The sequence below is a fragment of the Lynx rufus genome, unplaced genomic scaffold, assembly GCF_022079265.1.
Source record: "Lynx rufus isolate CCGP_SWC_20201006 ecotype Redwood Valley unplaced genomic scaffold, mLynRuf1.p SCAF_14, whole genome shotgun sequence".
NCBI lineage: Eukaryota > Metazoa > Chordata > Mammalia > Carnivora > Felidae > Lynx > Lynx rufus.
Genome location: NW_025814828.1, coordinates 27,754,424 through 27,770,639, shown reverse-complemented (window position 1 = coordinate 27,770,639; position 16,216 = coordinate 27,754,424). Strand labels below are relative to the sequence as shown.

Below are 16,216 nucleotides of genomic sequence, written 5' to 3'. Positions count from 1 at the left end.
AAAGTCTGGGAAATAAGGATTTATTATTCGGTTGGGTTGAATCACATGAAACCCACAGATGTTCCATCATTTTTGACCTATGTAAATGACAATTTCGCTGGTTTCAACCTTCAGATGAGACTTTTTTGGGAATTTCTTATGGGTTGATTCCATTTAATTTGGCATATTTAAAAAATATGCCTTAGATGACGTAACTTTATTTTATAAGTGTACAATTTTGTTAATGCTGCTTATTAACCAAGGGAAAATACACTGCATATTATTGTTGATAGTATTTACACATTAGAAAAATCCATGAATACACTGCCTTTGATGAAACCCAGTACCCTAAGATTTAATAGCCACTGAATATTCTGAGAAATTGGAAGAAGTAATATAATGTATTGCGACTATATTACACTTGAAGTCCAATTCCAGCTGATTGCACATTTCAGCCTATTATCCTTCCTGTTAGATGTTATGAACATAATATGTCATAAATCACTGAAGCTTACACTAACAGAAAGCCTGTGTGTATGGATACAAAATGAATTGAAAGATTAAGGCAACCATAAAGAAAATTCAAGTAAAATATTTTCTCTCAATTTAATAGATCATTCAGGGACAAGTCTCTTGCTTTGATTTATCTGACTACTAACTAATTTCTCCATTCCAATTTTCCCATATCTTGACAAATCATATATGCAGGATTAATGTTTTTAGAACCTGGTCCAGGTAAGTTATTAACATTTTATAGTTAAATAGACACAAGATCAAAAATCTCCACAAACCACCCACTCAAAGTGTCATTATGCCTTCATACATAAAAGGACTCTTAACACGTATTTGTAAAGCGTAATGGTGGTTGGTAAAATCAAGTAAGGATTTTCTTGAACCAGCATAATGTTTTAAAAATCATACTAAAATGCTATGATACATTTCCTCTTAAACTTTCTTCTTGATTTTATATCTGAGACATCCAAAATTCACAAGGTGCCTGGGATGGGAAAATATTTTTATGTGAACTCTGGTTTTCTGTGATCACAGAAGCAATAACAATACGTATGAAGACTAATCAATTTAATACTACAGTTATATTTGGCTTTGAATTTTAATTAGGACTAAAAGGTGATAGAGAGGGAGAGATCCAAGATGTATCTTTTTGTTCCACTGATTACTCATATATATCGAAAAACTGATTTCACGTGTCTGCAACTTGGTTAGAGTCATCTTACCCAATTTTCATACACTGAGGCCATTTGAGATTAGCCACGAGTGAACAGCTTAACCAGGAGTTATGTTTGGAATAATCCTACAGTGGCCCCGATCCTGCACAGGTAGTCATAACTTCAGTATTCTTTCTTTACTGCTCCCTGGTTCTTCTTCTCTTGCTCTCATCTTTCATTCTCCCCAATGTCCCTTTCTGTTCTCTCTAGATGTAAATTCTAGACTTTGTTTGATGCAGTGATTTTCAGTTAGTCTTTCATATCTTAGGAGTAGCAATTCAAGATTGCAGGTGGTACTATAAAGTGCCTAACAGTTGAGAGCTGTGTTTAAAATGTGAAGTTTATTTTCCTTATTTCAGAGATAAAGGCTCAAAAATGGACTAAGCAGTGCACACTTTGTGCACTTCAGGAAATATGTCCATGTCAGAGCTACATATGGTCATAATAAAGCTCAGGCAAGGCCTAGAACTTTGAGGGAACCATCAGGCAGCCCTGGGCCAGACAGGCATGTAGACCAAAGCAGAGTACCAAGGGTCACCAGATGATGGTCCTCAGGACAATCCGAGAGACCGTAGAGAAGGGAAAACAGATTGGGAGGAATCCGAGTATTCAGGAGGTTGAAGCCCCAGTCCTAGTTAGGAATAGAAGACATTTCTAATATGCTTCCTGTTGTCTTGAAGACCAAGCGATGATTGTAAACTGAACATAAGGAATTTCTCCGTAGGATGTTTCGTAACACCTGTGTGGTCTAGTAAAAAGGCCACTTTCGGGGCGCCTGGGTGGCTCAGTTGGTTAAGCGTCCAACTTCAGCTCAGGTCACGATCTCGCGGTCCGTGAGTTCGAGCCCCGCGTCGGGCTCTGGGCTGATGGCTCAGAGCCTGGAGCCTGCTTCCGATTCTGTGTCTCCCTCTCTCTCTGCCCCTCCCCCGTTCATGCTCTGTCTCTCTCTGTCTCAAAAATAAATAAACGTTAAAAAAAAAAAAAAAGGCCACTTTCTGGGGTGAACCGCCCAGAATATGTATCCCAGTTACTCTGTCTGCTAACTGTATGCTCATGGGTAAATATCTCTCAGCCTGATTTCTCTCATCTGTGCCATGGGAATATGGACTTTTGTGATAATGAAATATGGTGGTATTTGTAAAACACCTGCTGTATTATAAGGGCTCAGTGGCTTAAAACTTTCTTTCTTCTTCTTTCAGTTGATACTGGAAGAGGGACATGATTTTTAATTTTTTTAATATAGATATATATATAGAGAGAGATTTATAATGTTATTAGCAACAGATAGATATATTTTGTTCAATGTAGGTTACAGAGTAGATTCCATAATCCTTGAACAGGTAGTTTTATGTAGAGTCACAAAGTATTTGCAGGAAATTTCATGCAAAGCTGGTGATTGTACCCCATGAAGGCATAATTCCCCATAAACACGTCCATAGTACCCTGTCTAAATTCCTATCTCCTACAGAAAGGTAGAGAAAGAGGTAAGAAAAAAACCGAAGGCTTTGAAAATTTCTTAATGGAAACTTATGTGTAATTTTTATTAAGCATAATTGTAGCATTTGAAAGTTAATCTCCCAGAGATCAAGATCATGCAGCCAAAAAATTGCACAAAGTACCACCACAGTCCAGGGCTGGTGTGGAACTCCTAAGCAAAATTAGGTCACAGACTAAAATTATAATGGTTAAGAAAAAATTCTTTTCATAAATTATATTAACAGATGCCAAAAAATAAAAGAATGCACATCTGAGGAAATTAGACGTAAGACAACAATCAGGAAAGGACGTTAAAATAAGTGTTTATGGAGTGCCGGGGTGGTTCAGTTGGTTGAGCGTCTGACTCTTGATTTCAGCTCAGGTCATGATCCCAGGATCGTGGGATGGAGCCCTCCGTTGGACTCTGTGCTGAGCATGGAACCTGTTTAAGCTTCTCTCTCTCTCTTTCCCTATGCCCTTCTCCCCCACTTGTGTGCTCTCTCTCTCTCAAAAATTTTTTAAACATAAGTGTTTAAACTTTTTAAAGTGTTGTATTTTTTTAATGTTCAAAAATATTTTTAAAAAGAATGGAATGGAATTCCTACAATAAACGCAAACCATTTTGCATAGGGAAAAGGAAGATTGGAAATAATAACAGGTCCAGAGATTAAAATATAATTACTAAAATAATAACGCATAGAACTTTTTAAGTAGTGGATTCATTAGAGAAGAAAAATGAATGCATTAATTGAGCGATGCTGAGGGTAATTTTGCTTTGCTGAAAATACTGGTAGATGCAGAGAATGGAATAAAAAAACTCAAATATATGCCTGAAAAGATTTCCAGACTGAAAAAGTAGAGAGCCTGGGAAATAGAGAATATTTTATATAAATGACTGACATTTAACAAAATTGAATAAATCTCACTTTACTTGGGTCCTCAGGTTGAATAAAGGTCAGCCAGTCTGGAGTATGTACGAACAAGTCACACCTAACTAGGTTTGAATGAAACTCAGAACATCATTGATGAGGAAGGTATTATAAAAGCTACTGAGGACCAAAGAAAGAATACCTAAGGGGTGACAAAACTGACCGTAGACTTTTCATCAACAGTAAATATTAAAAGACAATAGACTAATATCTTCATGTCCTGTAAACTGTGACTCAAGAGTGAAGATAAAATATTTTCAGACATACAAGTATTTTCAGATCAACAAAAACTGTGAGAATCTATTACCTATATATTCTTGCTGAATTACTAAATGTTCTAGTATAAAAAAGGAGCATGAAGCCAGATAGAAGGAGCAAGCTATATAAAGCTGTATAGAATACTATATATAAAGAAGGATTTTTTTTCATTAAATCTTGTACTCAGCCACTAAAATTGTAGCAAGCACAGCAAAGGAAAACATGGAGTGCTAGGAGAATGTAGAAGTGATTGAACTCAATTTACAGGAGAATACAATAAACAAAAGGCTCATTCTGGAAGGTCACAACAAGTACAAGGTTTGTGCCTAATGTTTTCAGTGTGAATTACTGTCAATTACCATGTTTCCAGGAAGCAAAAACAAAAACAAAAACAAAACAGAAACAAAAAACATAGTCAACCTTTGGAATAGGTGTATATACATGACCTGTCATAGGAATGGGAGCAAAAATAATGCGCACGTCTGAGCAAAAGTTGGAAAATGAATGTTCCTTTTCTTAAATACAACAATTCCACTTGCCCTGAGTATCCTGTGACTTCAAATAACAAGTAAATAATGCTGATAATCAACATTTTATATCTAAGAACTCTTTATTCGCCTTCTTCTTTTGGGTGCCTAACAGATATGTCAAACATAACCGAGTGAAGAATTAACTGGTTGTGTCCTCCATGTAATTTGGCTCCTACCAAGCTCCCTGGTAAATTACCCTGTCACTTCCGTCAAAAACCCAGACGTTATGCACAATTGGTCTTTTCTCATGTATTACCCATGTAATTCATTTCAAATTCTCTTGGTTCTTCCCACACAATACAGCTTTAATCAGACCACTCCTTAGTATCTGCATTGTGGAAACCCTAGTCTACAGCATAATCATCTCTCATCTGAGTTACTTCATCAGCCCCTAATCTTTGCTTCCAGCCTTTCCCCACCTCCACTATGATCTTTCTGGTGAAGCCAGACTGCTCCTAAAGCATGAGTGAGATTCTGTCAAGCCCCTGCTGCTCATTACCCTTTCAGTGCAATCCTGTGAGCTCAAATCCTATACGATTTGATTCCTGCCTACCCTAATATTCCAACTTTATCTCCCTTTTTGCCACTTTTCTGTCACAGAGGCACAACATTTCTCTCCATACTTAAACCCACCGACACCGTTTCCATTTCAGGGCCTTTATATATGCATTGTTTCTTCATGGGCTATTTTTCACCTAGACTCTTATGAGGGTGCTGTAGCGTAAACATCCTTCCATTTAGTGACAAATAAGCATTTCGTAGAGTGTTGATGTATAATCTGGACAGGTAATACTTAATAGGGTTTTTTTTTGGTATTTTAAAGATATTTTAATACTTCGTATAAGTATTCATTTCTATTGGGATTCTCTAGAAGAAAAGGGAATTACTATATTGTGAAGGATAGCTTTTAGTTTATCAGAGTAAATTGCAATAAGATATGTTAATAACATTAGAAGTACACATTTCTAAAATATACAAGTTCTTGAAGAATTGGTAGAAAATTAATTTTTAGTAGATTTACTTTAAGTGCCAAAGAAATATATTATATAAATTAGTCCATATGTGATAATTTTGTAAGACGACAGCACTTTCCTAATGTGAGCATTCCTCCGCTAACTTAAAAATTGTTTGAAGTTGAATCGAACTTTACCTTTATAAACAGCTTTCACATATATCTAGTCTGTTTCCATGAATAACGCCTCTTGAGTATTATTTTCGTTGTCATTTTACAGTCAAAAAATGTAAATGAAGTTAATTACATTTATCGAAGGACATGTGTAAAAAGTAGAAGGTACCACGCTTGAACTCAGTGCTTCCTGAAATATGGTGGAAGTCATCCAAAACAAAGAAAAATATCTAGCGTCTCAATAAGTTTGAGAAACACTGAATTAAGCAAAGTTCCCTTACTCCAGAACTTGGCAGGGCTTTTGATATGCAAATGTGATTATGAATTTCTACAAGGGGAATAGATTCTGCAGACTTTCACATCTGGATAGTTGCAGTACAAAAGGGGAAATTTCATTTCGGTTTTATGATAGGATTCCTGCGCGAGTGGTTGTGAAGGACTAGTGTTCTTCAGGAAAAAAAAAAATTGGGAAAAGCTTCACTGTACTAGCATGATTTTGTTACTTTGGATTTTCTTAAAATAAAACATTGCTTCACGAGGAAAGTAACCACAGAGCTGTCATCACTGCATGTAAAATAACGTCTGAACCTAGATTTGATATTCCATTACTCATTTTTTGGTATATTTGCTCCTATCACATAATGACAACCAATTAATTTTCAGACTAAGGAGGAAACATCCTCTTTGCATAATTGCCACATAGATATTTTTTTTTCTTTGCCTTGAAATAACGACAAAGATTGTCAGCTGCTAATGCAGCATCCTTGGAGAATTTGGGAACATAAATAATTTTCTTAGAGACAGAATGTTCTTTAGTAAACAGACTTGTGAATATAAAAACCTAATAATTGTTGCTAAGGGAAATGAACCAGGAGGTAGCTGCTTATAAAGTTTCTCCCTCTCAGCTTTAGTTCTGTGGTAACATATCACAAGAGTTCAGAAAGAAATCAAATAAGTCAAGATTCTTTGTCTCCTAGATTGTGATCATAATAGTTACTGCCATTTCTGTAGTAATTTTTTTCTAGTCTCCAGTTAAGGAATAGAATCAATTTAATCATTGTTTGGTAAATAGAATATGTTTAGCTAGAATCACCTTCCAGGAAGATGCCAGACTGACAAACTCCTTGACCCCTCTTTTCAAATGTAAGGAAATTCTGAATAAAATATAATTTTTAGAACGTTTTAAAGACATAGCTGAGCTCAAAATATCAAATGGAAACTTCTTCCCTCACTTTGCCATAAATAAGCACATTATCTCATATGATGGTGAATCTGGATTGTGGGTCCACTGGTTAGGAGAAAGTTTCAAAGACCTTTTGCACACGTCCTTATACAACATCTAGTCTAGAGATGTAGATGAAAACCCTGTCTAAACATAGAAACTTCAAGGTCTTTATTCGACATGTAGAGGGGAAATAGATAAATCCTATCCACAAGCCAATTAATCTGCCAAGGATTCTGGCTAGAGAAGAAAGATCTTTGATAATTAAAACTGAGTGTGGGAGGTCTGAATTTATATACTAACTATAAGCCTCTATATTCCTAAACTGAGAAACTTGCACAAAATTGGTCCCAATATTCGTGAAATCTGCAGAATCTTGTCACAGAATCACGCAGTAAATCATTCTTTTCAGAGTCCCACAGACACACAAAGACTGAATATTCGTTCACAGCAAAATATTATAACCCATATGAAGAAATAAATGCATGGTCACTTACAGTCATCTAACATCATGGTCAAGAGATTTAGTACTTCATGAACTTAATAGAAAACCATCACATATTCTAAAGTAAATATGTTGAAGTAAGCAAGGAATAAAATAACCATAATTTATAAAACCATTGTACCACAGAAAAATACACAGGTATCTATGATGGTCACACATCAACCAAAACTTGTAGAAACCAAAAATTAGTCATTGAAATAAAAAACTAATTATATGTGTTCAACACATAATTCAACAAATATGAAGAGAAAATTAGAAAGTCATTATGGTACAGCGATCAGAACATACCATGTAAAGATAAAAAATATGGAAAATAAACCAAACTGAGAACAGAATTAGAAGCTTTATGACTAATTGCAAAAGGAGAGGACCAAAAGGATACAGGAGAGACAATATTTAAGGGACAACAACCAAAAATTTCACAGAACTTAAGAAACACATGAGCCCACAAACTGAATAAATACATTGGTGTCCCCACCAAGATGAATTAAAATAGGTGTGTCAAAGCATAGAGAATATGTAAATACCTTGAAAAGAGCAGAACGCATATGTATGTCAACACAAGTGACTTATTTAATTGAAGGTTCTGATAATTTTAAAAATCTCCAAATTTCTATTGGATTAACATTGCAAAATCAAGACAAGGCCACTATTTTCTTTTAATCAGAGAGAGAGAGAGCGCGCAAAAGGGAGAGGAAAAGAGAGAGAGGGAGACACACAATCCGAAGCAGGCTCCAGGCTCTGAGCTGTCAGCACATAGTCTGATGTGGGGCAGGGCTCAAACTCATGAACTGCGAGATCATGACTTGAGCCGGAGTCGGACTCAAAACCAACTGAGCTGCTCAGGCACCCCAAGACAAGGCCACTATTTATAAAATAGGTTCTACCTATGTTAGGAGAACTGTTATTTTGTTGTAATGTTTATACTTGGGGCAAAGAGACGTAGGATTATATTCTGCATCTCTCATCCATGCAATGTAGACTAGATATTTGAGCCTCAGGATAAATTTAGTAACTTGTTTTCTAACAGAATTAAGGGAAATAATGAACCACCAAAAATGTTGAAGGAGTTCCAAAATATTTTTTATTATGGTCACTGGCTTGAAAGATCGTATGCGCAAAGGTTGGTGTCCAGAGTCCACACTGCTAGGTATCCTGAAAAACGAAGAGCCAATTTCACACAAGGAAACAAACAGCAGAATACAACTCCCAAAGACAAAGATAATGAATTAATGAGATACAGAATGCAAAATAAACGTGTTAAATATTTTTAAAATAGTAATAGTTTGCATCAAAAGTAGGAATTAGGGGCAAGAGACAGTAATAAATAATGATCAGGAAGTTTTGAAAGGAATGGAATAGAGCTTCCAGCAAATGAACAATGTAATAGCTTAATAATGCAGTTGACAAGAATTAGATGAAATAGAACAGGGAATTAGAAAATTGGAAGATAGATCAAATAAATGCCCTCAAATGCATAGAGGTCAAAATAGAGAAACATGAAAAAGAATTACAAGAAAGGGGATAAGAAAGTCAAATATACCTGGCAAGAATGGAGAGAACGGATAAAAGCCAATATGTGAAGCGACAATTGCTTATGAATATCCAAAATTATTGAAAGTCTTCATGATCAGGTTGGAAATCAAGCAAACCTCAAGGAGGAAAAATAAAAAAGAATACGCCCATCTATCCTCATAGTAAATCTTGTAAGTTCTAAAAATAAAGAGAATTTTCAACACAGCTGAAGAGACAGATTACCTAGAAAGTAATGACATGTATAAATGACAGCAGATTTTCAAGCAATGAAAATGCCAGAAGGTGGTAGGATAATGTCTTCAAAAATAATGAAAGAAAAACCATCTATGAATCTGGAATTGTATACTTCTAGAAACCTCCCCCCTGTTTAAATAATAGTGAAATAAAGATCGTTCCAGCCAAAAATTGAGCAAGTTTACCAGTAGGCCATTCTCACTGTGGGGTCCTCAGGGTTGTTGGGTTTTGTTTTGTTTTGTTTTGTTTTGTTTTGTTTTGTTTTGTTTTGTTTTAGAATTAGCAAGGATCACCATTATTCAATTATCAATCAAAATACTTTCAAGTTGGGTTAAAATAATTTTATATCCTGAACTTTCACTAAACATTATATCATCTTTTTCTGTGTTAGTAAATATAAGTTCTGCAAACATTTGTGAAGCCTAGATAATAATCCATGGCATGTTTGTTGCTCCTCAGGGCTGTTTTTTAATCCGAAGGTAAATGATATCAGATGGAAGATTTGAGATGCAAAGAATGATGAGCAAAGAAAAGACTAAACAAACGGAGAAACTAAAGAAACATTTACTATACTTAAAATTGTCTGATAATGTATCAAAACTCAGAATGAACACTGGACATCAGTGACATTAAAGTAGAGAGGGAGATTGCTTGGAGTTCTTCCCCTTGTTCACCTCCTACTTTTCTAGATGTTCTTTGTCAGCCTCTGTGGGTGGTACCTCCTTCTCTACAGTTGAAATGCCTCAGTGCTCAGTCCTTGGACATTTTCCCTTTTCTATTGATATTTCCTGCTTTGCTGTTTTCATCCAGTCTCAAAACATTAATGTCAAGTATAACGTCACAACCCACCACATTTTTATAACCAGACTGTTCTCCCCTGAGCTATAGTGGCGACACTGTCATTTCAAAGTTTCAAGTAAGTATCTAGCTTTGTTTTCCTTTACTTACTCTCAACGCACTCAACACACACGTCGTCTAAAAAGATCTGGTGCGTGTATATGCTCAGAATGTTCCAGTGGATTCCCATCTCTTTTCAAGTGAAATCCAAAATCCTTACATTGATTTCGAGGGATATATGACCTTGCTCCTTATTACCTCTCAGGTCTTACCTCGTGACACTTTTTATCTCCCGTTCACTCTGTTCTGCCTACATTGGCCTTTTCGCTCTTGCTGGAACATGTCTGGCATGCCCCCTTTGCATTGCATCCCTCACACCTAGAATACTCATCCCCCAGATATCTTTGCAGACCCCTCCACCTTTGCCTTCAAGTTTTTACTTGAAAGTGTTGTCCTCAGTGAAACACATACGCTTGCTCAAACCCTTCCCTATTTATTTTTGTACATAAAACGCACTACCGGGAAACGTTTACGTATTTCCTTTCTTCATCTTATTATCTATCTTTCTCCCTAGAGTGGAAGCTCCAAAAATGTAGGAATTTTCTTTTTTCCCACTGCTTTATCCTCAGAACAAAAAACAATGATTAGCAAGTAATAGGTGCATGATATATATTTCTGGAATGAATGAATGAGTAAAATCATTCTAAGATCTTCTTAATGCTCAGAGCCTAGACAAAAGTTTTTTGTGCACGTTCATAATTTTAAAGTAACCATTATCACAAAAAAATACAGTATAAAGTTTCTGACGTGCAGAGAGAAAAAATAAATACAGAAACTATTGAAATAAATGAATAATCCAAACTGGAGACTGGGGCTTAAGAACATTAATTGAATTGCCCAAAATTTCTATATTAACACAGGACTTTGGTTTTCCTGAAACTTTCCATTTCACAGCCCTTACTGTATATAAGGTAAGATGTCATTTCCATTTAGTATTTTTCTGAGTTTAAATAAAGTCACCGTTTTATAAATAAGGTTCGTATAACATGTTACCTCAGAAACATTACCTTAAGTGACTGGGTCTAAATAGCACAATAAGTTAGAAATATTAACATAAATGTACTTTTATTCATATGCAGTTTTTTATAGTTAGGTTATGGACATATTAGGTACGTAATTCTGTATGTTCATCTTTTGAATTAAAGTTAAACAACTACAGTCACAATTTATTTTGGTGTCAAATATGTAAATAAACAAAGTTGCCTTTCTTACAGTAATATACTGTATCAAATTTAGCGATCAAGTGGATATTTATCACAATATTCAGGAAATATTGATGGTAAACGTATTAATAATATATTTTTCATAAATATTAGATATAAACACAAAATCGAATCTGATGCATTATTGATATACACAGTGTTATTCTCTGATTTTAGCAGTAAATTTAGGATAAATATAACTCATTTATGGCATCAGAGTAACTTGTTTCACTAAAATAAATATTCTCTTCCTTGGAATGACAATAGTTGAAAAATGATTACATTTGGTAGAACTGTTTTATAACCATTTACTATTTCTCATTGTGAATAAGGACATTAAGCAAAATTTATCTTTTCTTGGTCTAATGGAAAATAAGTGTGAATATCAGTTATCTTTTTGAGAGATAACATAGTTATCTCGCATCCTATAGGTACACCACACTAGATTTTTCAGAGTATCTCTAATCCTTAAAAACAACCTAAACAGACCAAAATTTGTTAAGCAACTTGCCTGAGTTCCCATAAAATTAAGGGCAAGGATTCTAACATCAGGGTATAGTTTAAATTATTATGTTAACAGAGAGGTTTGTATTGTCTCTTGGACAGAGAGGTATTGTTTCCTTATATTGGTTTCTTTCCTTTTTTATTTGTTTTTAATGAGAACCTCCTAATAATTATAAGGGTGCAGTGAAATCAGAATTCCATACACTTACTGGGAGTCTGTAAAGAAAACTCAAGTTTTATTTTGGACACAGTGAATTGGCATCTCTTTCATTTAATAAACATTTATCTAGTGCCTCCTATGTGCCAGACAACACAAAACATAAAATAACATTGGCGAATCCATGGCAATCATACAAAAGACGTGATATTTGATAAATATAACTCATACAATGAAGAGGAAAAAAAAGTAGGAGAATTTATACACAGCAATTTGACCTCCGTTTGCAACATAACAATAAAAAGTGTAATTTTCTCCAATCTAAATTTGCTTTCAAAATATGGAACACCAGCTGGAAGGGAGCTCAGATGGCTTCTGCAGTGGGGTTGGCAATATCCTTCTGAGCATGCCCGGAACAACTGGTTAAAAATAATTAAATCACTTACACCATCTGTGAATCATTCTGATTCTTCAGTGATTACTTAAGACTCTCATTGTATGGAACATATTCTTAGAACAGATGAATAAAATTAATTCAAGTGCATAGCTTTCCCAAGTTTGATTTTCATCAAATAAACAGATACAATGTCTTCAAGTTTGCCAAATGATCTGATATTTCTTCTGCCCTCTTTCAAGAGCCAATGGCTTTGAAATCTTAAATTGTAATTCAAATGTCATTTTACTTTAAACAATACAAATGTGTTTAATCACAGAGACTTCATTATGCAACATAATTTTCTTTTAAAAATTGCATAAAATTTCCCCTTTTATTTGTTTAATCTTCTGAGTGTCGTACTCAATAAGTAATAGGCAGCTGTCTAGTAAAGAATTAATTGAAAGTCCAGGTGGATTGCATTCTCAGATTTAACACCATATGCTACAATCATGAGTGAATTTTAAAAACTTAAATTGCTATTTTAATTCATGTAAAGGAGAGGAAAGCTATATTTATTTAGCGGTGAGTAATCCTTGGATTAAAGGTGTGTGGATAAAATGAAAACCAGGAGTTCATATCTGTACAGATTTACAATGTTTACATTACTTCATAACTTAAAGGCATTCTTAGATGTTTAGCTAAATAGCAATGCATAAGAAATCCAAGAGAAATCCATCCTTTGATGTCCAAGAGAAGTCAATTGGGAGAATTTCCAGGAGATCTATGCAAATAGTTTTTCATAATAGTTAGGAATGTGTGGGTGGCAAGTTATAAATAAATGTGTTGTTTAACAAATACAGGAATCTATAATGTTTATAACTACCTTTTCATCTCTACAAAATTCAGATCCTGTACTGTGATTAGTACCTAGCCACAGACACACATGAAGCAATAGATTAATATCAAGAACACTCTAGCTTCTTGACCTAATAGATAGATGATAGATACACATGAGTATTTCCTACATGGGAAACTACTTTGAGACATCTAGAGTCTTTGCTATATTAGCTTCCTTAGTGAAAAACAACCTCTTTAATGTACTGCCACAATGGCCTCCTCTTCTTCAAACTGGCAAAAATGTCTTCCATTTCATAGTCTTTGCAACTGTGGTCTCCTTTTCTTGGTACTTTCTGGATCTTTGCCTCCTGATGTCCGCTCATCTTGCAGGATGTAAAGCAAATATATCCTTCAACATCCTGTCCAATATAGTCCGCAACATCATCTTCACCTCCTCCATCATGCACCACTGGCCAGATTGTTTTCCTTATAGCACTTAGCATGATCTGGAAATGTGATGTTTATTTGTTTATTTGTTTGTAATTTGTCTTCTACTGTTGGAATGTAGGATCCATGAGGGCAGAGACCTCGTCTATCTCGTTAACTAGTATTTTTAATATAAATAGATTCTACCACAGCCTCTTAGATAGATACGCATTCCAGAAAAATGTGTTGAATAAATGGAAGAATGGATCTTCCTGTAGAATTTCCTACAGTTCAGTTATTTGCCCTGTATTCTTAGAACATTGGTGCCCCAGTGCCAGTGTACCATTATCTGAAAGTTTTCACTGGTCCTTAGGAAAGGCGAAAAAATAAGAGCAGATGTGTGGAGCTTTTCATAGAGCTAAATTTATACAAGAATTGTCCTTTGTTTGGAAAGTTTGGCTGTCTACAGTTGTTGGTGGGTTGGAGGAAGCACTAAAATAGCCTTTCTTTCATCTTTATTTTTTTGTCTTTTTTTAAATGTCATTACAATGTCCTTTACTAGAAGTTAAATAAAGTCTGGAAGTTTGTGAGGTTTCCTGACATTTTGGGTAGTATTTTATTGACCTCTGAAATACAGTCTAGGAACCATCCATTTGGAGAAACTTGTTCACATGAAGGGGTACCATTCCTGCCAAGTATCTATGTTGGTTGCTTGAAATTTCAAGAATGACAAAGGAAAGCTCTAAGATTCATGATTACCTTTCATTTTTATGGCCTTCCAGGTGATAAATACTCTCTCAACAAGCATTATCCCCCAGAATAAGTTTCTGAAATTTCTTTTGTCACATGTGAAAAACAAATAAGAACAAATATGGGAAAAGGATGGAATTAGGGTATCACAACATCTGTCTATTATGAATATATTACACTTGACATAAAATAAATGTACCAGAACAGCATTTGCTCATTTGTAAATATTTTTATCCTTTGGATTTAAATTCTTCTTTTGCTTGTTTTAGAGATATACAGACTCAATAATAGCATCATTTAGTTGTCCTGTTTGGAATCCTAAAAAATAAAATGAGTTAGTTGCTTTAACACAGAAGTGTTACCTTTTTTTGTGCTTTATCAAAATTGAAAATTGAAAACATGAAGTTTCCAAATTGGGAAAATGTCCTGCACTTACATTGATATGCGTGTTTTCCTATATTCTTCATTTTCAAATCAATGGCTATAACAAATACTTTTTGATTTACACATTGCTTTTACATTCATCATTTTAGTTAATGTTTATATTTTAAAAAGTTTGGATACAAAAAGTCAGCAAATCAGCATTCTGAAAAGTTGTGAGGAGTGAAAAATTAATATGGTTTGTTTTTAATTTGGCGAAACACTTCATTTTGTACATTCTTTTACACAGAGTTTTAAGAAGTAGGAGCCCTGTTAAGAGCTCAGTTAATTATCTTTTTAAAACGTATGATCTAAAACTAATTTAAAAGTGATCATGTGAATTTGGTATAGTTTCTTAGAGTTAAAACTTGAAGATGCGCTAGGCAGAACAGTTCAATTTTATATTGGAATTCTTGCCTTGGGAAAATACAATGGTAATTATTTTCTGGAACATTGACAGAGAACAAGCTATTTCAGAAAAAAAAACTATCTTGATTGTAAAGTGGAGCACATTAAGCCCAAGGTGTCATTAAACTCACAAAACCCTCTGAAAGAATTGAGCATAATCTTTGGTGAGGAAAAAAATGGTTTTGTTCGGTGATTATCATATTTTAGAAAGTTATTTATAACTTGGCAAAGTATATTCTTTTAGAAAATAACATTAAGCATAATAGTTTCTATATACACACAGCAACTCATTCATTCACAGGTCAGAAGGACATCGTTATGAATTACGTGGAACACAGCCAAGAATCAGGAAAGGAATAGAACAAAAGGCCTCTGGCATCCCTAAGTTGATTCGGTAAAGTTCATGAAGTCCAAAGCTTACTTAAGTTTCTTTCCGAGAGGAGTATTCAGATCCTTTTTTGAAGATTTTTTAAAAACTCATTTTGATTACCAAAACAATTCTAATAAACATAATTATCTTGTTCTGCTACCAGTAGAGACCAAAAGGGAAAGGGAGAAGAATAAATGATAGAAATATGAAATAATAGCTGCAGCCTGGATGTGAAGCAAGGAAGCACCTATATGTAAGGACATATGGGCACATGGCCTTGAGAAACTCTGTAGCACGGCATGACCTGGAAAGGGAGAGGAAGAGAGATTATCTGTGTTTATTATTATTTCTTTGATTTGGTTTATACTTAGTGTGATCATTTAATTATTTCAGCAGTTTATGCTCCCAATAAAATTAGGTTAAAGAATCATGAATCTTTTATCTACTAAATGTGAAAGTGTTTAGCACATAATGGCATATGGCTTCCTAAATCACAAAACACTGCTGCCAGCTGATCTATCTATCTATCTAAATATCCAACTACCTGAATATATTTCATCTGTGTATGCCATGTGTGTGCACATATACATAGAACTCTGTTTAAATATCTACACATAAATTCATGTGTATATACTTATAAATGTTTGCATACAAAAGTTTCCTTAGTAAAATATACACTTTGCCTTTGCTAAAAGTGCCTGCTAAGCTCATCACGATGATAATTTTTATAGTTGACTCTCCATCTTTCAGTCAAGTTCCAAAGTTGTCTTTTGTAACTTTATGCCTTTTATTACAGCCATATAAAATAATTGTGAGCATTTAAAAGGAGAATAGACTGTGGCATAGTT

General features: G+C 34.6%; 1 protein-coding gene across 2 annotated transcripts in view; it reads left to right on the top strand.

Annotated features, from left to right (window-relative positions):
* Positions 1-16,216, top strand: part of DMD (dystrophin) — a 1,630,689-nt gene that overhangs the window by 441,548 nt on the left and 1,172,925 nt on the right. The window lies entirely within an intron of this gene.